Here is a 21607-nt window from a genome sequence, read left to right as displayed (position 1 = left end):
CCTTTAAGTTATGTGTAATAATGTGAAATGACGCAGGGAAAAAGTATTGAACACACTAAGAAAGGAAGGAAGGTGCAAAAGGCATGGAAAGCTGAGACACCAGCTGAAATCTATCAGTAATTAGAAAGCCACCCTGCCCCTTGTCAGTGCAGATTAATATCAGCTGCTTCAGTCCCAACTGATGGCCTAGAAAAAGGCGTGTGTCTCATTTCCAAGATGTCACACAAGAAACATCTCATGATGGGTAAAAGCTCTCTCAAGACCTTCACAACCTTATTGTTGCAAAACATACTGATGGCATTGGTTATAGAAAGATATCTAAACTTCAAACTTAAATTAAGAGGTACAAAGAAAACAATAAGCAATGCACTCAGACGCCATGGCCTGTATACACACTTACCATGCAAGAATCCATTGCTATGGGAAAAGCACACTGAAGCTCGTTTAAAGTTTGCTGTGAAGCCTGTGAAATACTGTGAGAATATAGTCTGGTCGCATGAGACCAGAACTGAACTCTTTGGATGCCACAATACACACCATGTTTGGACTTCAAATGCACTGTACAGTTGAGCAAGACAATGATCCCAAACACACAGCCGAAGAGACTCTTAGTTGGTTTCAGTAAAAAGAAATAAAGCTGCTAGATTGGCTGACGTATTCAAGAACTACGGTCTTCAAGATTTCAAGATTTTTTTGTGTGGAAGAATGGGACAAATTCACACCTGAACAATGCACCCGACTAGTTTCTCCATACAGGAGGAGTCTTGATGCTGTCATTACCAGCAAAGGCTTAAATACATCTCAGCAAGCGTGTTCAGTACTTTTTCCCTGTGCCATCCCATTTTATTCCACATAGCATAATTCATGGTCCTCTGAGTGTGAATGTGTTCAGTACTTATTTTACCCGTTTTATGTACTTTAACCCAACACATAACTGTATTTTCCACACAAATATATATTGTGGATACAGTTTATATACTGTTGATCGGTGGTGACTTTTGTATTTCTCTCTGTTGTTTATTCCATGATCAACCTTGTTAAACCCACAACATACTGTAAACCTGTCACTGTCTGGAATATATACTTACAGGATTAAGTCCAAGTATGCATTGGCAGAGCAGTATTACTTTCACATCATCACAGTCTTAAATAATTCATTATAAACTAATCTAAAGGATTTACTCATCACTGAGGAAATGTTGCCAACTTGAAATGACCTCAGGTCTGCGCTGCGCTTTCAAAGCTCTTAAAAGCAATGAGGAATATGTGAAGTGGAGCGTCTACGGTTCAGGCAAGAGAGTTTGACCGCCGCACGTTCTGCAGCCCTAATCATCCAAACACATCCCTCGCTTTTTTTCTTACTTATATGTAGAACAGCATATATGCATTTAAACTGTTTAAATATAAGTCACGTTAGGTGATGATAAGGCTTTACAGTAGATACTTCACTCTAATGTAGCAGCTAGAAAGTACGACATTAACAAACAGTTGCTTTTAAAATTGCTTAAATTAACTAAAAAACACTTTGTCTGGTTAGATTGTTTGTCTGTAACATCCCTTTGAATGAACTCATAAAGATAAAGATTCCTTTAATAATATATTTAAAGGATTGATGAGTATTTCTTTGGCTGGCTACAATGACTGATTAATTATCATCTTTCTTTTAACATACAGGTGACGCAGTCTTCCTCCAGTTTTGGCTGATCTCTTGAAGAAAATGACATACATAGATTCATCACCTGTGGCATCGACTGCAGCAAAAGCTGCAGGAACAGAAAAGACCACATTACTCAAACTCTTTTCGCTAGTTGCCATTTAATTTGAGCAGTAGGAGCAATTTGATTGTTTTTGGCCAGTGACGACTATAGCCTCAGTTCATGGGGCACCTCTTAACCAGATGGGGCATCAACCAGAGTATTTTAAAGCTTCCTTTTGCCAGAAGCTGTTCCTGAATCTTGTGACAAAAGACGATCAGGCCTCTGTTGTTTGAAATTCCCTGCCAGATGATCTTAGAGTGGTTGCGTCAGTACGATCATACTGAAACTTGTTTTTTCATAAGGCCTTCTCTCAGCGGATGATAAGTGGTATGATGGATTGTCTACTGATGTTGATGCTGTTTTAGAAATGTGTTTAGAAATATGATTAAACACCTTATTATTATTACATTAGTTTGTATATGTAACATGTTTTTAGCATTAAACTTCACATTTGTAGACATTTTAATAGGATGCCCAAGTTTACTCCAACTCGGTGTTGTTGTTAAGTTATTTTTCATGCCTTGCTACAGTGGTTGAGATCGACTGTGACAGACTGTAGGAATAAGGCCTCTGGTGCAGGAATAGGCCCAATGGCAGAGCTGCTGGGTGATAGATAAAGTAGGGCAGGGGTAATGATGAGGCATCATCGATGTAAATGATACTCAGGGAGGCCTGGCGAGAGGTGTGGGGGGGCTGTGAGCAGGTGAAACAGAGAAAAAGAGAGAGATGCGGAGACACCAGCACTCATGAGAGATGGGAGCAGGTGAGAGGGAGGGTGGGAGCAGAGGTGGATGGATGGAGAGAGGGAGAGAGGGAATAGGGATGATGAAGAGGGAGAGGAGAGAGAAACAGAGGTGTTGGGGGTGGTGATGTATGTAGGCCTGTCAGAGAGTAGTCGGGGAAGATACAGTGTGCTCCTTACACTGGGGAAGCAACACCCCCACCCACTCAACCACACACACACACACACACACACACATTTGGCTTCCATCCCGCACTCACCCACCCACCACCTCTCCCTGGGTTGGCCTGGATGTAGAGGCTGACTAATAACCTAAAGGTTGTCGGGTTGATCCCCGCCACAGACATGGGGTGTTTTCTGGCTGTGAGCTGGCAGCTGGAGGATACCGGTATTACTTCTAAAGTTCTCACCAGCAATGCCCTTGAATAAGACACAGAGTCCCACGCTGCACTGCAGGTGGCCTCTAGCATCTCTGATGAAATGCAAATGTATGTGATAGGAGGGGGAATGCAGAAAGACTTATTTCAGACTCATTACCGGTTAATAGTAACTGAGCAACGTGAACTCCTTCTAACTTCTATAATTGCACCCAAGTCTGGAGCTGATCCAAATGCACGCTGAGTAGTCGGGCATTTCTCAGATCCACATGATTTTACTTCACATTAGGGTTAGCAGGAGCTTGCATGGTTTGTCAATTTACTCCAGAAAGAGAGACATTTTCTGTCTTTTGTCAAGGGATATTAATTCAATTCAATTCAATTTTATTTACATAGTGTCAGTATCAATACAAATTGGCCCAATGCGCTTTACAGAACCCAGCCTGAAACCCCTGTTGTTACTATGCTCTAGGTTTGGTTAGGTTTTGACCCAAAAACAAGCAGGGGATAAGTCTGCAAACAGGCCTCAAATTTGTTGCACATAACTATTCTCACAAAAGTTCAAGGTAACACAACAAAGTCTGCATAGAGGAGGAGCTGGGGTGGATGATGGGTTTGACAACACACTGAACTCCAATATTGGTTTGTTTCTGGCTTCTGTTGTTTTATTTCCTTATTGTAGATATGATTATATGTATTACTGAAACCATGACAATAAAGGTCCCCCAAATTCTGATACATGCAGTTTTCCTGACAGGTCTGAAAAAAATCACGGGTTTTGCTGTTTGCTGTGCAGACAATACTCTATTTGTTCGCACATAGCATATATTGGCTTCAGTTAGTGTTTCTACATCTGGTGATCTGACCTCAGCTTGATGCATTCAGCTACGTGCTTTATGTGTAGGTGGAGGGAGCGTGAGTTACAGCAAGATTGTCACTTTTTTCACTTTGCAAAAAAGCACCTTCTCTCTCAAAACCTGACTTTTCACAGCACAGACAATGGAACTGTTTCTCTGTATGCGCCGGCTGGGTGCCTTGAACAATGATGAACCCTGGAAATGAAAAAAAAAAGTTTCTGATAATAGTTGTATTATTTTATGTTGGCATTTTCTGATTGTAAATTTGTTTCCATGCTGGCAGCATGAATGCTGTGACTTGTCAAGTTTGGAAAATTAGCTGTGAAACTGAAAAAGTTAGGACATCAAAGTGCAAAAGTCTTCAAATCCAAATTTGGTTAAAGTGGAAAGATGTTTTAGATTGGTTTAAGCCAAATATAGGAGTGCTATTGTAGGACCATGGGCCTCCTGTCCATCCAGAATGATATTTCTTGGATAATTTATCAAGGTATTAATTCTTTAAAAATAGTTTTTGTTCCTCCATAGGTCTAACTTGTGAATGTCAATGTAAAGTTTATTCATTGTTCATCATACATATGCAAGGTATACTATACTGTGTGAAGGTGTGTATATAAAAAGTCAGTCAGAGGATGAGAAGTGTGTGTGTGTAGGTGTGTGTGTGTGTGTGTTTCGAGTCAGAGAGCAGAGTAATCCATTCTCTCCACAGTAGTATGGAGAGACACTGTTGTCATGCCGTGTTTCACACACACACAAACACAGAGACACACTCAAATACACAAGCTGTTGTCATGCTGTGTTACATGGAGTCGTGATCACATTATCTAGCGCTGGACCCTACACACTCATTCACTTATATAGCATTCTCTGTAGATTTCCTTCACACACACACACACATGCAAACACACAATAAGACAATATAGGAACCAATGGTTCACCTGATGGGCTGCCAGAGATGGAGGGAGGAGAGCAGCAATCACACACACACACACTCCCAAACACACAAACATTCACGCACAGTGGTCCTGCTGACAAGCTCTTCCACGCCAGATTAATCTGGTTTACAGTCTTATCTGAGCACAGATAGCACCTCCGCAGGCACACACATAAACACAAACACAAACACACACAAATATAATATCACAAACCACATTTGGACCGGGAGGAGCAATGAACTGGAGACACACACACAGAGGCTGGTCACAAGAATACAATTGCCTGTTTACCTGCAGGTGGGTCGGTCAGGAGAAAACAGACGAACACAACAAACAATAAAAAAAAAAAAAGAGTGAATAAAAAAAAAAAAAACAGCAACAAGAGAGACAGAACTTGTCCATGTGAGGACTGCGAGCAGGTAGGGGGGCGGCAGGAGAAAGTTTGGATTCGACAAATATCACATTAGTCACAGCGAGGAATCTCCACTCTATCCCCCTCCTAGAAAGAAATATAACCAAAAGAATATCGAAGCAGTAATCCTCCAAACTTCTCTGTCCTTTCTGCCTCATGAAGGTCATCTTACATTTTAAAACATTCCTGAGCGCTTTTCACTTCTCCCATTGTTATGTTTTTATTCTCTTCATGTCTTCACTGCCAGACTACACATTTCACACATGAGGTACAGAACCCATTCTGCCCCAAAATGTGGAATACAACTGTACCATGCGTAATGAAACTGTGCCATATCACTGCAGGTGAAACACAGAAGAATATTTAAAAAAAGCTCGACCTAGGTCAGACTTCCCAGAGTGTCACCACAGCTAGACAAGTGTTGTGGAGTTAGAAATTACAAGGAAATCAAAAATAAAATTGAAAAAAAAAAAAAAAAAAGTCAAGTGTGGAAGTGCAGACTGTTTAATTTGCGTTCATTTACCATCATTTATCATTTTTTTCCCTTGTGAAATGGAATGACTGAACAAGTACAGCTCCTAAATGAGGGGTCAGCTGTAAACTAACAAGTGCCCAATGTCTTCCTCACTTCTTCAGGACTGAATGTATCAGGACATTAAAGAAAAATACAAAACTATTGCTTGTTTGCAACCGTCCCCATGAACTTCTTCTCCTCCATCTTCCCTTACTTCAGCTTCCACCGAGGAGACATATTGATTTGGCGTCCCCTTACCACGTTCAAGATGAAATAATTAGTGAACGCAGACGAGAGCACGGGAGGGAGAGAGGGGAGATGGCGGTGGAGGAAAGAAAGAAAGAAAGAAAGAAAGAAAGTGTTTCTCTACTGGGGGAGAAATGAGCAGCTTGTAGGATTAAGATGATTTCATTAACTATTCTCTGCGACTACTTTCCCATTAAACCCCCAGATTAAACACACACACACACAAACTCATTTTTCTATCTCTGTGAGGACATTCCACTGATATAATGCATTCCCTTGCCTCATAGGACCATGTCCTAAGCCTGACCCTCTCAACTTTGGGCCGAACCCTAGCAATAATCTAATTGTCACCTCTAACCTAAAACCTTAAGTCTTAACAGGTTTCAACCCTCAAAAAGTTGTGGTCGTGTGAAAAACTGGCCCCACAAGAACAATACGGGCCCACAATGTTTGTATTCCATCTTTTGCGTGCGCTGACTCCAACAAACGGAAGACAGCTGTATTATTATTTATCTTCTACTAGTCGTCTACTTATAATTATTTAAAAAACACATTAATAAAAGTAAATTTTATTTGTTTGAATTTATATGGACAACAGCAAATTGAATGAATAATTCTGTATTTTTATATTATCTTTATTTTCTACTTTAATGATGTAGGACAATTTAATTCTAAAAAATCCCCAAAATACTTATAATGTTCAGATTTTAATTTAATTATCCTGATTTTTAACTGACTTTAATTAAAATAATCTGGATGAAAAGGGTGTAACGCACAGACTGACGGGACAGTGGTGGGTCCCAGCATGCGCAAACATACACACACATCGTTGGGAATGTGTTTCCTCATTCCTCTGCATAAGGTCATCTGTAACTCATATTTTCAAGAGGATGAATCCTTTCTCATTTTATGCTCGTACAGATTTTATTCCCTTCCGTCCTTTCTTTTCTCTTTTTTTCTCCTGCTTGTTTTTCTCCTTTGTGATTTCTCTTCTTCTTTTCTGAAACTATTGTCAGAAATAAGACTGAAAACAGCCATAAAGAAAAAGAGGTGAAAAAAATAGGTATGTTACAGCACAGTGTGAATGCGCAATAACAAGTGTGTGTTGCGTATTATTACGATGACGACTGGAAACTAAACTCCACAGTTCGCTCCTCACGAGGAAAAACTGGATGAGTGTCAATTCCAATTTCTCACCAATTTCTCTCTCTGCCTCAGTCAAAAGCAGCGATGGTGAGCGGAGCAGAGTTGATGGGAATAAACAGGAGCAAACAAAATAAGACACGTCATCATCAGGGCTGTCTCTTCCTTGCTTTCTTTACGTCTGTCATTCCCTCTCTTTTGTATTTACCCTTCTCGATCCTTTACTCTTTTCTCCTCATATTTTTCTTCCTCCCATCTCTTCCATCTCTGTTTCTCTGTCTGCTTCCACCCCGTGTGCTCTCACCTTACCCTCCTCTCCCTTGCTCCGTAATGGACAGCTGTCGTCTGCGTGCGAGTTTGTGTGTGTGTGTGTGTGCTATCTGTCTGTACTGAATGCTGTGAGTGGCCTCTACTGGCTGACTGAAGGGAATTAAAATGATTCATAGAAAGTGAACACAGGAATTCACGCACACATGCACAGAGGGAAAAAAAGGCACAATCAAAAGAGATGAAAATGCATTTAACTTGGGTGGATCAGAGATTGAGTCGCTCGCAGATCAAAAGTCTATAAAGTTTTTATTTTAGATTTTCCCTGTTGTCTAAGTACAGTATACTGAATGCGTGCGCATCTGAGAAAGGGGGAGAGCTATGTTTGGCAGAGTATACAGGGAACAGTAGGCCATAGATTTATTGCTTTCAGGGGAATAGAAGGCTGCAGGCCTCAGGGGTCTGTCCTCACATCAATATAACAATGACACACATCGACCCAACAACGGCCCGCTTGCTTCATCACTAGGACAAAGTGGCATCAATAGTTACACAGAGAGTGCCAGAACACTGGTTAAGAACAAAGTAGAATAGACCGGAGAGGGAAATATGGAAGTACCGTATAAGGTACATGCTATAAATGATAAAAAAAAAAAAAATGTATGTGTACAAAATGACGTGACTTTTGGATGGTTCAACTAAGAGAGTACAACAGCATCATAGGTTGTAGCCATAGCACTTAATTAACTCTTCGATGAGTCTGTTAAATGCTGCTAATGTACCTGGGTTTCTGTTTCATTGATCAGCAGCGCTAGAAAACCGTTGCTGATCATGCAAGGCTATAGTTATGTTTAGGGAAACACATTTATTAATTTTTCACCTTAAGAGTATTTTCATTCTTTAATTGTGAAAAGGAATGGCTGATGTGTTTTAACATGTAAATATGTACATTTTTGTGTTATTAGAGAGCAAAGAGTTCACCATTCAGTGTGCACATGTGGAGACACCGTGGAGAAGGCCTTCGAGGAGACAAAACTTACAGAATATACGTACAAATCTACAATTAAATGAAAAATCAATCAGGATTCATGATAGTTTTTTCTTTGAGTGGTAGGTTAAAGATTTCTTAAAGAGGTAGGATAGCAATGGGTGGATTTAGATTTATCAATTCACTTCCTACGTGGATGTGTCTTGTCTTGCCTAAAGTGAGCCTTTAAGGACAGATTGTTGCTTGATTGACTGTTGTTGAGTCTCCATCGCTCTTCTGTCCAGTAGCACAAGCCTGCATGCCCACACTCTTAGTCACTTAGTGACATGCTAACAGCTGGCTCAGTGATGAATAATCTTATTCTGCAAAAATCAACATTGGTCAACACTGTAATCACCACCTTTGCTCTTTATAGAATTTCTGGAGGACTGCATGATAAATCTAAAATGGAGACATTAACATGGTTTGCGCGTGTCTGTGAGAATTGTTTTACAGCGGGGTGTAGTGGTGTTGTGTGCGTGTGTGTTTGCTAATAAAACCGTAACGATCCCAGGCTTTATGCACTTAGCAAGCGTTTTATTATAATAGCCATGGCGACATGGTCGTTGCATGGCGATGAGGTGTCAACCCGCCACCGCGCACGCACGCAAACACGCCGCAAATGATCAGAAGTCAGAAACATATCAAACACATCATTATCAATTTTAATAAAAGTTGCAGTTTCACTGTGTGATTCATAGAGCAACAACATGAAAAGGACATCCAAAAATTCCACCAAGGCAGAAAAAGCAGTCTTATATTAGAGAGAAGAGGAGAGTAAAAAGAAAAGGAGAGGAGAAAGGAGAAAGAAAAGAGAGAATTAAAGTTACACAAATATTCTTAATGTGAGGTTGTAAGGATTGGTTTGCAAGTAGATCCTTTTCCAAATCAGAATGACCAATAAAAATAAGATGGGATTGATTTGTCTTTTATATCTATTGTGGTAATATCAATATGACTTAACATAAAAGAAGACATCAGAGTATGACATCAGTTATGTATAATATCTATTAAGCCAGTATCTACAGTTTTATTCAAACATCAGACACAATAAAACGCCAGAAGGCCAAAAGGAAAAGAGAAATTGACACTGGACAAGCTGTGAAATGAGACCCAGGGTTCACAAAAACGGAAGCAGAAACAGAGAACTGGAAAACTCAAAAGACGATAGAGATGTGGAGATGCGGGGAACAAAATGGGGAAAAGGAGGGAGAGAGACAATATGTTCTAACATTGAGTCGAGAGAGTTTGTTGCCACTGAGTGATGAAAAGTCCATATGTTACAGAGCTATCATAAATTATGTCCCACAACGTATGGGAGAGGGGCACGGGGTTTGGTGCGTATATGTGTGCGTGTCATCCAGAAATAGGACACCCACCCGGCTCGTCAGACAGCGAGCCGAGGAAACAAATAGCTCTTCTCGCTACCAGGACAGACCTGCTGCACCTAAAGCTGCCCACACACACACTCAGCATACGTGTGCATGCGCTGGCTGCAGCTTACACTCTGAACACACACACTTTCAAACAATAACAGAAGAACGAACAGGGTGATAAAGAGGGAGAGAGAGAAAGAGAGAGAGCAGGGATTCTACTTAAGAAGACACATGCAGGCGCTTCTTAATATTTTAAGTCAGGCCAATACCGTTGATGAGGGTGGAGGAGGGAAAAAAAGGCAAAGGAGGGCAAAAATGATTGCAGCTGTGAGTAAAGAGATGCACAAATATGCAGAAAAAAAGAGACTAAAGCCTTGGATCTCACAGTGACACAGAAGATGAAGAAGCAGACTTAAAACTTTGTGAATCAGAGCGGAAGTTAATGTTCAGCAGTTACTTTCAGTCTGCCAGTCACCAAGGCAATGAACTAGGCAATGTCCTCACTGGTAGTGCTCTATAGTCACATATCACAGGTAAAGAGACTGCAGCAAATTACCTGGCTTCTTGGTTACATTAGATCGTACTGTATCTGAAACAAGCAAAAAAGAAAAAGAAAAATTGTATATGCTATACAAAGGTAGCAGTCATAATACAGCAGTGTGTGTACATGTCCATTAGCTACTGTAATCTTTTTGAAGATGCTCGGCTCCTCCAGTGTACTGTAATCTTCCCTCTGATCCAGTAGGACACAGCCAGAGGTGGCTTGTGATCTTGCCCCAGTATATGATCCCAGGCCGCGGAACGCAAGTGCTGCTACCTGACTGTCTGTGTCCCTGCTCTGTTTGTGTGTTTACTAATAAATCATCCCATTACACATCATAAGTAGGCCATCATAATTAATTGGCCAGTCGAGAGAAGCTCTGACAACAAGCCCCCAGCGGTGAGCGCGCACACACGGAGACAAACACACACACACACACCGTACGCGGAGGCTTTCACGCGAGCAGCGTCCGCTTGTATTGTGCAAGCGAACGCACACAAAACCGCATGAAGCTGTACGAAGTTACGCACATAAGCGAGCGCATCAATCCATGCGGGAAGTTATTTCTGGGCCACATTTGCAGGAGAAAACTTGAAAGAATCCTCCATTTGATCAGGATCAAGATCAGCCTCTTTGACCATGTACACCTGAGAGTACAAGGATCCTACAGTGCAGACTTACGTACAGGAACGCTACACTACAGCGCCGCACATAAACAAGACATGTAGTGACACAAAGACATAATGGCAGCTTCACAGGAGAGTGCAAGAGTGCAAATACAGCACAGTCATTATGCACACTCACAGGTAGGAGTTAACATTTTCAGACATTAAGACAGAGTAGTGATCATCTAATGTTTAAGTGTATGCATGGCGTAGCATTAAGCATAAGTGCTACGAGCTGGGAATGATTAGAGGTTTATGGGATGGTGTTTATAATCTTATAGCTGCCGGGAAGAAGCTATTCTGGTGTCTGGAAGGTCTTGTCCTGATTAGACTGTAGAGTGTGAACAGTGTGCTGGTGTGAGGGGTCCCTTATGATTCTCTCTTTCCTGACAAAAAAGGCAAAAGTTGCTTTTTCCATAAATAGACTCGTAACATAGCTATAGTAGCTGTGCATGCATAGTGTAACGTTTTTATATTGTTATGTAAAGGGTAGGTGGATGCAAAGTCAAAAGACCAAGCAAAATCTTTACCTCCTCCCTGCCTCCCCACAGTCTGCCAGCCACCTTTGTAACCTATTGTTGTTGCCACACCAAAGCAAGTTGCATGAAGAGCAATAATGCTTCACATCCTTGCAGTCCATGAGAAGGTCAGGAGGTATTCAGATACATGGAAGCACAGAAGGAGAGTGAACAATGTCCCGACGCACACACTGGAGCTCAGTGCAGGGGAGAAAGGATGGCCCGGTGCGTGTATGTGTGTGCATTTAATCTGTGCATCGCAGGGCGGGATCGTCTACGTGTGTGCATATATGGACACAGCTGCTTTGCTGTTGTTGTTTTTTTTTTTAAATCCGCGTGCACGGACCAATGCACCAGCGTGTGACCACGACAGTGACCTGAAAGAGATAGGGAGTGAAAGTTTGTGAGAGTGCGGAAAGGAGAAGAGGGAAAGGTGACCCTGGAAGGAAGAATGAATGACCTCTGATACCCATCTTTAGATCAGAGGAGAAAAAGACACCTGATTGGGCTTTGAATAATTTAAAGGGACATTCCACACAGGCTTGTAACCCCACCTCCTAACAGCGGGCTAAAATAAACAAATGTTACTCTTGACTTCAGGTGAATGGCTGATTCAAACCATTTGTTGCCTGTATATTTTTCCCGTTTTATTATTTTTTAACTTATTCATCATTTCATTTGTTTTCTCATACATGATGGATTTTTTTTTTATCTGAATCTATAACATATTCAAGAGGGTAATCTGTTTTTCTAATCACTGTCTCATTGCTGACCTGAAGGGCACAGGCAGAGGGATGTGTATATTAGTGTGTCTTGAGGAAAATCTCATTAGTCAAGTTACAAGAAAATAAAACACCAGAACAATAGCTCTAAGAACCGCAGTCTTATTTAACTTAGCCTCTTAGTTATACAGAATTGGAACTGGAGATAATGTGTGAGAAATAAAATACAGCTAAAAACATACGGACAAATCTCAGCAGAAAGTTTGACCCTTTTGAATGTGCAGTAAAGATCCTCTACCACTTTAAACTGAGTTTTATTCTTTGGTGAATTAACACAATCAGTTCTTGTACATACACAAGTGCATTGGCATTCTTCATTTCATTCTTCAAAGGAGAGGCTGAAGACGTTCAAATCAAAATGCTAAGTCAACAAAATCAGTCGACCATTCATCAAACTAAACCTTTAAATGCACATTGTTCAACCTATCACTAAGACAAGGCGATTACTCAAATAGTTCACCAGGACAGGCATGACTAAAGAAGAATTTTAGTGACTGCCTTAGAGGGAAATGCTACAATATTTAAAGCAAGACACCTGGCATTGAAATGTCATGTTAGAGTGAATATTCCTAAATGTGCCTGTATGGGTGGAAGTGGTAAAGTGGAGCATCTTTAATACTCTTACCACAAACACTGTGCTACTCCCTACATTACCGCACAGAAGCTCCAAACACACAAAAAAGATTTATTGGCTTAATTTGCTGACCCCTGCACCCACGTATGTGAGTGAGAGGAGGGAGAAAGAGAGGGAGGCCAAGGTCAGGTTTAACAGGGTCAAGTTCAGTCCATCTCACTGCTGCATTTCATTATGCAGTCAGCTGACTGAATTAGCATGACAACCCGATTTAGCCAACCTCTTTCACCCAATTCATCACTATAACGCATGCACGCACGCATACACACACACTCACGGGCGGCTGCTGCACAAATGTGAACATTTTTGCATGCACAAGTAAATACAAACACACACGCTCGCGAAGGTAGTCCGTTATATGTGAACTAAATAAATAACAAAAGAGCAGTAAATATGACGTAAGTCTATGACCTCTGTGTTAAAATGCCCAACCATGTTTACAGCCTTGGACAAGAAACATTTTTTTTTACTTAAGCTAATTCTGCATTTTGTGACAACTGCACAAGGGATCACCTTTTTTAAAATTCCACTGAGGATTCGGTTAGTGCGTAGTTAAGGGAGTGGTCGCTTTGAATGACAGGTGGGTGCTGTCACAGGTCACTAGCTAGCTGTCTCACCTCCACTCACTCTTGACCACCATTTTTGAATTAGCTAGTTAGGCGGAGTCAGGCACAGGCACAAGATGAAGACAACCGGAGACACTGCGCTGAGCTTCAAAACATAATTTCAAAGAATTTCAACTGGTATGTCAATAAGGCCACGGAAAGGTGGGACAGAAGTGTTTTTTCTGCACTTCTTTTTGTGTTACTCAGACAGTACTGTCTGACTGTCTGAGTGCTCAAAATATCGTAATCGTAATACTCTGGAAGTGTCTGCTCCTCTTTATTGTTTTTATTCATTTGTTTATCTTTTATTTTCTTGACTTTTTCTGTCCGTTTTCTTGTCGGTGGTAGTGTATTTTCTTATCTGGGACACAGCTCTTTTATTTATCTCTGCTTGAGCTTCAGCAGTTGGGATGCAAATATATTTGTTGGGCATTTCACAATCAAAAGTTTTATTTCTGTTTCAGATGAACTTTCAGATGAAGTGGGTCAATCAACAGCTGTTAATGAAACTTTCTGCTGACTTTTTAGACGTTGAAAATAATCAAAAATGGAGCAGTATACAAAAATACGTACAAGTTAAGGAGGCGCAGGCAGATAAACACAGGAAAGAACAGAGACAAATAGCAGGTAACAGCTACAGAAACTGAGACGCAGCAATACACACTGATCATCCAGCAAGGCAGAGAGGGAAAAAAGCTAAGTCTAAATTAAGATGTTGGATGCCGGCTTTCCAATAGGACCTTGACACAGCGGTTGACCTACTCATGACAGGATCCCAGTGCCGCGGATTTGGAATTCTATTAGTATTACCAGCTCTAGGGGAGGGGGGAAAAAATGTCATGCAGTCATCAGGAAGAGGCCAATCCATAGCTTCTATCCATCAGCCAATTACTGGTGCTAAAGTGGAATTAGATAGGTATTGACAATGAGAAGAGGTGGAGGGAGATTAGCGAGAGAGATGGAAAGAGAGGAAGGAGGAGGCAGGAGACGGGAAGAAAAGTGAGACAGTGGGAAGAGGCGAGAGTAGAGGAATGACGAGAAATGGGGGAAAAAAGTTAAAGAAGTAATGATTTGAGGAAAGAAACGAGAGAGACGAGACGAGAACTAATCATCGATCAATCTGAAAAAACTCAAGAGAGTAAACCAGGATTTGAATGATCTTTTTATACAGGAGAGGCAGTGGGGTTTATTCAATTCAATTCAATTCAATTTTATTTATATAGCGTCAATAACAATACAAATCGTCTCAAGACGCTTTACAAGACGCTTTACGTTTATGAAGATGTTATTAAGTCTGATATTTATACAATGACAAAGAAACAATGATTTCATCTTATTTACATAGGGACAAAAACTCCTGGTTCATTTCTTACATTAACAAAAATTGTCTTTTTAATTCTTAAAAATGAAAAAAATTTAAAACAGCAACAATTCAATACGACTCTTGCTTAAGGACTATGGAACAGTCCATCTAAAATTAACTTAAAGAGCATCTTAGGGGTGATCAAGTTAGGTAGAGTCCTCTTGAGTTGACTTTTTTCAGCAGCATACAATAATCCCAGTGGGTAGTCCTGATAACAGGTAACCATCAGACATAAAATAACAGTAAAACAGCCCCCTGATGTTAACCTTTAAACAGAAGAATAAGGTGTGAAGTCAAGAAAAAGAAGAAAACGCAAAAAGGAGAAAGACTGTGTAATGAAAAAAGACAGACGGCAAGGAAGGGACAGCGATGGGAGAGAAAGAGAGAAAAAAGAGGGAGAATATAAACTCAGAGCTATGTAATGAATTTATGCCTGGCTGGCAGATCTTTATAAGTTATTGGAAAAATAGCCGGGGCGGCGTATTGACACAGCTGGGTCTGAGATCAATACATTGAGAATGGGCAATACATTTTAATTTAAAACTGTTCAAACTTTAGCAGCAAATCCATGCGGCTCAGCGCAGCCTCCTGCCCCATCCCAGCACACAGATACTCACACAGACTCACACACATACGTGAGCATGTACATGCACATCGACACACATCGACACACACACACACACACACACACACACAAAAGGCTTTGGTTGAGAAATTCACCAAAGACACCAACTTCAATCTGCTTGAACGCACGTTCACATACTTGTGATTCCACACAGACTTACATTCATTTCCTGGTGATTTACACTAACATTTACTATTACAATTACTTACCAGACTCTTTAAAATGACTATGTCTACAGTGTAACTCTTGATCTCAACTCAAACTTTAAGACTCACAGCAACATATCCAAATGTATAACTTCAGCCATCCCAAATACTCAAAACCAAAAATCTCCCCATCTTCACACAAAGCAGGTGATGATGTTCATGTCCAGCTGTATACAATGATATACAGACGTGCATGGAAAGCAACATCATAAAAAAATTCAAGCTCAAGTATAATGATTTGTAGCAGAAATCTAATATTAATATAGGGCTGATTGCAAAAGAAAAAGAAAAAATGCTGAAAAACGGTTGAATGTATCGACTGTTGCTTTCAGCCCACTGATTCAGCATTCGATATCTCAGAGCCCATTAACTGTTGCAAACATCATCGTTTTCTCATATTCATTTTTTTTAAATTTTTCTTCACAGATGAGATTTAAACACTGCAGACTAAATGGGCGGCCACATGACAGAAAGCTGGCAAGTATTTAGTATTCGAATGTGGATCAGCTTTGGTATAATGTTGAAAAGTATGATGTCTGCCTGTGTCAGCGTGAACATCTAAACGTTGGTGAGGAAGCGCGTGTCGGCGGCTGTCAGCGTCCGCATTTGCTCTGCAAACATGAGCACCTCTTATGAGTTATTTTTAGATAAACCAATAGCATTCTGTAATTAAATGGCCAGGTTTACCAAGGGATGAGTATGAGGGCACTTTCGACATCTGTTTTCATCCTGCTCAATTAGCATAATTAATTAACGTTAATCAATCCAAACAAATTATTTTTTTAACGCTGAGAATAAATCACACCACATCTCTCCGTTCCTCGGTGCTGACTGATCCAGTGCTCGGAAAAGGATTCATTGATCATCCAACAAATGAGACAATACTGGGCGATGAGGCTTATTGTATTGTATTTCTGTTGTACTCAACTCTCTGCATCCTTACGTCGTCCATCATTATCCCAGCACAGACAGAGAGGTTGTGATTGACTTGGTGAAATGGATAAAGGCGAACTAATTAGCCAAACTGTGAGGAAGTCAACAAACTTTATTATTTTTAGCATTTTTATCCCAATGAAATACAATGTTGTGTATATGAAATTAACATTAAATCGGAAATAAACATGCAGACAAAAAAAATAAGTTAGTTCATCTAAGACAGTGTACATTGAACGCTTTGTAATGCAACTTTAGATTTAACTGCTGTAAAAGTCATTTGACTTAAGGGGTTAACTGATGATGTTGTGTTGTTTTTTCAACTCTGTATATCCAGTAACTGAGCCACCATCATGTGAATTGTGATCAAGGCTCAGTCAGTGGTGTAACCATGATAAGTAAGATCAAGCTAGTCTCCAGTTTCTCTGTGCTCTTGTTAAGGAATTAATGGATTTCATAGTAGATCCTTCAGATTAGACAAAGTGCTTAGCAATAAAGCCCATTGCATTGGATCTCTTTTTTCCTCTTTGGCTACTGATTGTTGAGTTGTTGTTGTTAGCAATGCACGATTACACAGTACCACTGTTCGTACAAGAGCAAAGTTGTTGAGCATCTTTTTAAATCAACCCCTTGGCAAGTTGCGCACACATAACACATTATCAAAACTTCACACACATGTCCTGCCATGCCTACCGTGTGACTACCTCTACCAGGTAAACAGCAGAGCAAAGCTCACCATTTTCCACAACAGGAATACTGGTGCAACTTTCTTTACTTGAAGAGGCTGCACAATCCAACTCCCTTCTTTCCTTCATTCACAGTTACTTTAGACACTAGACAAAGCCCAGTGACCTCTGGGGTCATTTTCTCATGGGAGGGGGGAGGGGCTGGGGGGGTCCCTTTTTCTCAACACAACATGAACGCAGTTGTTCTTTACTGTAGTGTGGGCAGTTTACCCAGAAGCTGCAAATGGTTTGCATGTTTTAAAGAATCTAAACATTTAACCTGTGTTTTACTGCTCCACTGCTTGGTGACTATGAGATGACTGTGTCGTAGAATATTAGCACAATTATCACAATTCTATGGACTTTTTAATATAGCAAGCTGTCCAAGAGGGGCAACTGGTGGACAGATTAGATCATCAATAAACAACAGCTTTTCTTGTAACTTCAAATGAAAGTTTGGGATTACATTTGTCTCAGAAATTTTGGTTGACTGGGCTGACATCCAGAAGAGAAGTCAGGCACAGCAAATATAATATTAAATTAAAAAAAAAAACCTCCAAAATATTAAATTTATACATTTTAGTTTCTAAGTAGATATTATAACGTTTAAGGCAACTTTAGCCTAACATAGCCAGATTCACTTCTTATCAGAACATGAGACTGGTAACATGTCATTGGGATTTCATTATGGGGGGCGTAGAGAGGGAAAAAATAGATTTGCACACATCTGGATAGTCCTATAACCAATCAGAGCAACCAGTTCAACTCCACTGTGCTCAGATGACATGTATGACTACGTTGCTGTTACTCTTCTGTCCATCACCCCATAAAGCCCACCCAACGATTTGATTGGCCAATCAAATTGGCTTCCACACAAGCACAACTTTATTGCCACTTGCTTCGTACAAGTGTTGTAAATTAACAGAAAGAAAAATTGTATTAAGGTGCAAATTAACATAAGTTGATGTAAAGTGAGTGCCGGGCAACACATGGATGCTTAAAATCTTAAATAAACTAACACCCACCCACAGACACACACACACATATATATACTTTAAGTAGATATACTAAGCACTCACATCTGTAAACATGGCTGTGCATGTTTACTGAAGGCTTTATGGAAAGACAAAGGCAGCTTCAGATGTGTTTAGGACACATGCACACACACATACCCACAAACACTTTCACACACTCACCTCTAATATTGTTATATCTCTGTCAGGTTTTCAGTGGCTTGGGTTAATCAGAAACGCAAGGGGAAGGGTGCTATCTACTCACCACACTGCCACATTTATTGATTCCATTTACACGTACACACACACACACGCGCGCGCACACACACACACACAAACCTGACACCCATTTTCACCCGAAGAACAGGCGCCCATAACACCCCTTTAACTATTCTATTGGCCCTAAATAGATTTTCCCATTTTACGCTGTAGAGGCAGGGGAAACACTGGAGCAGAACTGAAAGTGATATAAATGTATCAAAAAACAGATGAACAAACATTGTGGGAAGATTTATTACTGGAGATTTTAATAAAAATTGGAGGCGGATGAATTGATTTTGGTTTAAGGGAGGGTGTTATAAGGAACAATTTATTGGGATGGCCCAGGTAAGATGCATTATTTTCCAATTGTTATCCGGCTCCACTGTTTAAAGGGCTGATTTGTGTTGTGTATTGCATTTTATGGGTAAGAAGGAAAGGGGAACTTTCGATGATTTAGGTGGGATGTATTAATCAAAGGCAGCCGGTGTGAACCATAGATCGCCAACCAAAAGAGGCACAGGTGACAGCTCATTCTGCTAAAGAATGTTTTGGAGCTGCACATCACCGCTTCTCAATTCCCCTTTATTCCTCACACTCTTCTCCGCCTCCCTCCTTCTTTCTCCCTCCATCTTTCTTGCCTCATCATCGAAGCCGTTTTTTCTCCCCTTCCTTTCTTGCTATATTTCCATAAATGCGCGTCTTCTCCACAGTACAGCGCACACTTGGTTTTAATTTTATGAGACTGAGAGTAGCTTTTAACCACCCATGCGGCAAATAAACTGGGGATTAGGAGTATTTAGTGTTTTCCTCCTTCCTAAAAGCTTCCTCAGTGCTCAGTGACCTTTGCTGCTGCCTCTGACATGTGAAGAGACAAGCTCATCATCAGGTTTACACATTCACTCCACCATGAGCTGATGTACTGTTTGCCATTGTACTAGCTGCTTGGTTCTTGCTGTTCAGCTGTCTTTGTGTTTGCCTCGTGAAGTGTGTCTCTCTTACTGTCTATAACGCAATATTATTACTTTAAAAAATTTTTTTTTTTGCATCTCTCTGTTGCCTTGGATTGATTTGCACCCATTTCGATGTATACTGTACACACTTGTCTCAATTCTCATCAGAATTTGAGTCAATACAGAGACATAAATACCTCTGCATGCAATTAAATTAATTAAGATTATAATTAGATTACCATTTTGTTGTAAACGGCACTCAGATGATGCATGCGACTACAATGCTGTTACTCTTCTATCCATCTCCGCCTAAAGCTTGCCTAAACTATTTGACTGGCCCGACAGATCTTTGTCCAGAATAAAGAATTCACAAGAGACCGACTTTTGACTGAAATTCCACCACTTACAATTCAACACTCACCTGCTTTTTACTGGGGTACTCAATTATAACAGTTTTTTGGGAGGAAAGTCCAGGATACACATATACAAAACAAACAATACACATAACATTTCCCTTGACTGCCATGGTGCATATACTTTAGCATATACTTTACTATACTATACTGCATATACTTTCAAGTGTGCCTCTGTAGAATTCAATACACACACAAAACTAAGAAACAACTAACAAATACATTTAGAACAAATATTAAAATATTTAATTAATTTTGCAAAGTGAAGGCCTTCAGTACTGAGCATGTTTAACCTCTTATCTTAATCCTCCCATTCAATACAAGACACAAACACAATGGAAGGCTATTTGGCCAGGCCAGTCACCTGTGGCCAGGCTTGTTTTTCTGTTTATCTGTCGATTTTAAAGTTAGATTGCTTCTGTGATGAATGAGGTATTTGTGTGTGGGCAGAGTGTGTAATGGAGTACATACAGTAGCTCTGTAACAGTAATCTGATTACACTTGTTCATTATTGGAATTTCTTGAAGTTTAAAATGGAAACTGCAGCTGAAAGTACCTGGAAAATGAAGCAATGATCACGCAATTTAATGTAATTCTATCTGAACGTTTATTTTATTTAACGTGATAGACTCCCTTTACATTTCTAAAACGTACTTTACAAAACCATTTCAAAGTTCTAGCCGAATCGCGGTAATCACTTAGCAGTTAAATGGGAGTGGGAAAACAAATCTACCAGTGGGTATAATGGCCAAAAAGGCCAAACCCAGTCAAAGTTCTTTGGACACACTTGGTGAACTACAATTGCGAGTGTATTGATGCATGTTATAGGGTGGTCACTAGCAGCCATCAGCAACGTCACATTCAAAAGTGTGAAAAAGCAGACGTCATGTGAGTGCTGCTGTTCGCCATATGCTTTTACGTGACAGATATCACAGAATGACATGCATGCATTCATGTGACTCATCAAATTGTTGAGGATAATGTTTTTTTCGTCCTTTACTGCAACACAACTGACACTGGCCGTCTCTGTGCATGCACACATTTGCACAAACAAATATTAAATAAACACGTAAGATCAGACCAACTGTGTATTGTGCACCTCCATGTGTGTACACATGACAACAAGGCATACCTAATAGATAAATGGGATCAGAGGTCCCTGTAGCCCGTGAATCACAGGAGGACTAAAGGTCAAGGTCTTTACGAGGAGCTGAAAACCTACTGCTCTAAAGAGATGTAATGTAATTTTTGCCCCCAGCGTTTCTTCTGTGTTTGTTACTTTTTGGTAAGATAAGAGCCGTGCAATAGCAAAATAATTTAGGAGGAAAAGAAGCTCTATATATTCATCCATAGGGAGGATGGTTGTTGTGGCTGTTTGGTGAGGTTTGTATGTAGCATAGGAGGAAAAGGTGAATATCATTGCACTATAGGTTCACAGCGGGTGTCAGTTCACAATTGCAGGTCAATTGTCTATTGTTGATTATAATGGCTGAGACTGTATTTGTCTGTAACCACACGTGTTGTCAGTATACACCACTAGGAACTATTGGAAAAAGAAAATACTGTCATGTTCTTGGACGGTGATTTGCTTTAAGGGGCCCCACATTGTTGGAGGAAGCTGCAAGGCTGTACATTCATGGAAATATCTGCAAGGTCTTTTTTGTGTTAAATGGAGGAAAAATCCCAGGAAGAAATTTACCAAACTGTGTTTTCCGCAGCCTAC

Source organism: Chelon labrosus (assembly GCF_963514085.1).
Source record: "Chelon labrosus genome assembly, chromosome: 3".
NCBI lineage: Eukaryota > Metazoa > Chordata > Actinopteri > Mugiliformes > Mugilidae > Chelon > Chelon labrosus.
The sequence above is the reverse complement of the archived record's forward strand: the minus strand, read 5'-3'. Positions refer to the sequence as shown.